The sequence below is a fragment of the Mercenaria mercenaria genome, chromosome 2, assembly GCF_021730395.1.
Source record: "Mercenaria mercenaria strain notata chromosome 2, MADL_Memer_1, whole genome shotgun sequence".
Lineage (NCBI taxonomy): Eukaryota > Metazoa > Mollusca > Bivalvia > Venerida > Veneridae > Mercenaria > Mercenaria mercenaria.
In genome coordinates, this window is record NC_069362.1 from 26,304,110 (window position 1) to 26,308,574 (window position 4,465).

At 35.3% G+C, this 4,465-nt stretch overlaps 1 long non-coding RNA gene across 3 annotated transcripts; it reads right to left on the bottom strand.

Annotated features, from left to right (window-relative positions):
- Positions 1-571: 571 nt before the first annotated feature.
- LOC128548425 (uncharacterized) lies at positions 572-2,877 on the bottom strand. Of its 3 annotated transcripts, none has more exons than XR_008367037.1 (3): positions 2,851-2,877; positions 2,281-2,391; positions 572-660 (listed from the first exon to the last, which is right to left on the bottom strand). It is a non-coding gene; the product is annotated as an uncharacterized LOC128548425 (long non-coding RNA). The 3 variants fall into 3 exon arrangements; XR_008367036.1 differs by lacking the exon at positions 2,851-2,877 and adding an exon at positions 2,666-2,690; XR_008367038.1 differs by lacking the exon at positions 2,851-2,877 and adding an exon at positions 2,651-2,669.
- Between the last annotated feature and the right edge of the window lie 1,588 nt (positions 2,878-4,465).

Here is a 4,465-nt window from a genome sequence, read left to right on the forward strand (position 1 = left end):
ACAGTGAAAAAAAAGTAATCCCCGCCAAGTGAAACAGAAGGCATGTAATGTAAAACACAAAAATGCTCTTGTATATTCGTATAAAAAGCAATTCTTAAGAACCTAAAACACATTTATTCAATGCCTTTGCAGAAAACAGAGCAACAAGGGAAACACCTTTAAGGGCACGACGGAACAGACATACATCAAAATAGCTCACTACTGGTAGGATATTAAGAACTACCTATCATAGAGTCCTCCATCTGAGTTGTCGGACACAATCAAGGAGGAAAGCGTAGCCTCCAACTATAAAATGGCTGAACGTGTCTCAAAACAGTTCGGTCATAACCGCTTTTGATAAAAACGTTTTGATAACTTGCAAAATTGCCATGACCCAAAATCTTACGAAATTTTTAAACTCTATCTCCATAAACATCGGGTTTTGATAAACCTTCTCGCAGAAGTTTCTTAAAATTACTATTATATTCTAAAACCAAATCTAATCCAAGTTTGCAGTAGTTTTATATATTATCTGGTCGGACTTACCGTAGAAACATGTATGATATTTATGTAGTGCTGCATCTCGTGTTAAGGTAGCAGATGGCGGTTTTTTCTAGTACTTCGGACTTCCGAGCGATGTGGCCAAGTCAGACGGCTTCCGATATCTTACGAGATGCAGACCTGAAAATAAAAAGATACCGGTTTACATCATACTTGAAGAAGAAATAAAATACATAGTAAACTTCATACAAAGCCTAGATTTTTAAATCCACAAGCCACCTGAAAGATAATTTCAGCCCGCGAAAATACATGACATTTCAGCCCAAATTAGCCATATCTCCAACTGGCCTTAAAATGTTAGGAGAAATGATAGAGCCAAATGGCCACTTGCATTCTGTACTCAGTTTCAAGTATTACTTGCAGAGCTGGACAAAAATACCTGTCAACCGATTACTTTTTTCACTATTTTCAACTGTGTGAGGTCTATATGACATTTGACACTTCACGAGACGCTCAATGCTGATAGTGGTACATATGCATTTCAAGCAGTTATATGAAAATGATGCCATCAAGCTTACATTCGCATCTGCCAGAATTTCTGCAACATACCATTCTTAAACTTGTTAATCACAAACTCACATCAACAAATATTTCAAACATCAAAACAGCCTTCACTTCAAGGTTTTATCTCTAATGACAGATTTTGACCCTGGCCAATTCGAATCTGTGGCTGGAAACTACCAACTGCTACCTTAAGGACCAAGACATGCATCTCCATGGACTGTCTGGCACCTGATTCTAAGAAAATGATCTATGACAAATAAAATCTTACCAATATTTAAACAATGCTTTGTTCTTCTTGCAAATTGCACATGTCCAAACAATGTCTACAATATTGTGGATTTGGCCCCATTTTACACACATATTTCTTACTGCATCTATCTTTCTGACATTAAAAAAAGACTTATCAACTATTACATGATGGCCATAAATGTACTGTATTAGCATTGTGCACAGCCCTGCATACTTGAGGAACAGAATTAAAAGCAGCACAGCTTACTTACCCAAGACTAACTGTACTTCAAGTCCGCAAGCTCAGGAAAAGCCGCCCCTGTTTACAAGTACTGTTTCATATTACCTTACATACAGTAAGTATAAAATAGCTTTAAATAAATAATTTACAATGCACTTTTGTTGTTGTTGTTGTTGTTGTTGTTGCCAAACTTACCTATTTTAACGATTCGAGCAATCTCCCACTACATCTCCGAGAAACCATATCTTCTCTTAATTAAAAAACAAATATCTGCAAATGTTACCTCACTCCAGGACCTTAAATGCACCCAAGATGTATCCACTCTCTACGCTTTTCTTCTGTCGTCATGTCCTGACACCGATAAAGCCACAATAGAAATTTGTAAGAACTAAAATCATACCTGCCACTCGAGAAATATCTTCGAAAGAAATATCACCACAAAATCCAGTTCCGAGCCTTGTGAAACAGCCATGTATTTACAAAATGCCAAAAAGTTGCACCTATATTTCCTTTAAATAGCCCTTCTTCCTTTAAATTTGATATAAACTACAAAAGAAATGTGTTTCCCGCCAGAAATTTTAAGTAAACCCTACACTACAAACAAAAATAAGATTTACTTACCCGGTTAAATCAGAGTTACCTCCCCTTAACTTCTACCATATCAAACAACATCTGTCTATGTTATGAATCCATTCAGCTCGGATTTTTAAAATAACACATACTGGAGAGCTTGAACAACACAAAAGAAAGCATGAAATAGTACTTACAAAAATTGACAAATGTCTTTAAGGTAGCAGATGGCGGTTTTTTCTAGTACTTCGGACTTCCGAGCGATGTGGCCAAGTCAGACGGCTTCCGATATCTTACGAGATGCAGACCTGAAAATAAAAAGATACCGGTTTACATCATACTTGAAGAAGAAATAAAATACATAGTAAACTTCATACAAAGCCTAGATTTTTAAATCCACAAGCCACCTGAAAGATAATTTCAGCCCGCGAAAATACATGACATTTCAGCCCAAATTAGCCATATCTCCAACTGGCCTTAAAATGTTAGGAGAAATGATAGAGCCAAATGGCCACTTGCATTCTGTACTCAGTTTCAAGTATTACTTGCAGAGCTGGACAAAAATACTTGTCAACCGATTACTTTTTTCACTATTTTCAACTGTGTGAGGTCTATATGACATTTGACACTTCACGAGACGCTCAATGCTGATAGTGGTACATATGCATTTCAAGCAGTTATATGAAAATGATGCCATCAAGCTTACATTCGCATCTGCCAGAATTTCTGCAACATACCATTCTTAAACTTGTTAATCACAAACTCACATCAACAAATATTTCAAACATCAAAACAGCCTTCACTTCAAGGTTTTATCTCTAATGACAGATTTTGACCCTGGCCAATTCGAATCTGTGGCTGGAAACTACCAACTGCTACCTAAGCATAAACAGAGTAAAAAGCAATATTGCAATATGTTGATTTAGCTGCACATTGTTATGTTTATTCGAAACAATAATTAACACACGATTCAGAAAGAAGCAATATTTTCTTAAGATGTGTATACACCAGTATGAAAAAAATCGCGTAAAGCGTACAGTTTATTGTACATGTCTGAAATCGGAGGAAAACAGGTTATAAATCTTTAAGTGCATAGTATTATATATGTTAGTATAAAAGCACAAAATTTTATGTACAAAAGTCCATGAGGTAGAATCGGTTTCTTCTTCCGCAGACGATAAAAACGGATACAAAATCATGAACAACATGGAAGTAATTTTATCATAACATGTCTTCAGTGTTCGGTTGAGACCACATTCTACTTTGTCATATAAAATATCTCCCCTGAACATATATAAGTACAAAATTTGTTTAAACTTATTAAATATAAAGGGCCATAATGTTTTTTGTTACGGACATATAATCCCATTTTCGATAAATATTGTCTCATATACTTGTAAACTGTTCGAATATTAACCAATACGGTAGAAAATGTTATTGAATCAACTGGTAATAATTACCTTTATTTATGGCATTCTTACTGTATAAGTACATGTAGTGCACATTGAAAGCAGTGTTTTTCTATCCGTGTAGTTATGCTTAACACCTATTTGGACAACTGCTTTATCTGTCTTTGGCATAAAATACCTCTTGTGGTATTTTTGAACTGTAACTTGTCCGCAAATGCTTATAAACATGAATGCGATGAAGTGTATATCAAATAGCTTTAGCTGAATGGAACTTCAAAAACTAATGAAAGCCCTAGCGCTTTTGTATTTTCATGTTTTTGAAAAGCTGTCTGCTTTCTGTGTAACACTTCTCGTTTAATGTTCCCGTCAGGACAACCGCCATGCTGAATACATGTTTTTCAGTGCATCTGTGAGACAGTCAGTCTGTTTGGTATATTGCCAACACCCTTTTTCCTAAGCGCTATTTAAAAAGCGCAGTTCCTTGTCAGGTCAACCTTAATGGTGACTACACGTTTTCCAATCTATCTGTAAAACAATCAGTTAATGGTTTTGCCTCAAGGAAAGCACTACAGAAGGAAATTAATTTTCTACTCACTGATAAGTTCATTACATTACCTAGAAAAAAAAAACCTTTTCAGACAAATGAAGTTACGTGTAGTTTATATCATAATTTTTTTATAACAGCTTGCGTATGTTTGAGCTGGCCGTGCATCAACACATTAATGTATTCGGAACTTCATGAAGATATCAATTCTAATCATTAAGTAAGACATTTTGCGTATTAATTATGCGGTCTAAATAGTTCTTAATTAGACGTTAATTTGCAATTTTATGATGCTATATTATCTTGATAATCATTAGACTCGTCGAAATCTCCGACGGCGCCATTTGATAAGTTGACTGAAAGCGATCTGAATGGTGTCGCTTAATATTTATAATATTTATATATTTTCACTGGAAGTGCCCTTTAAAA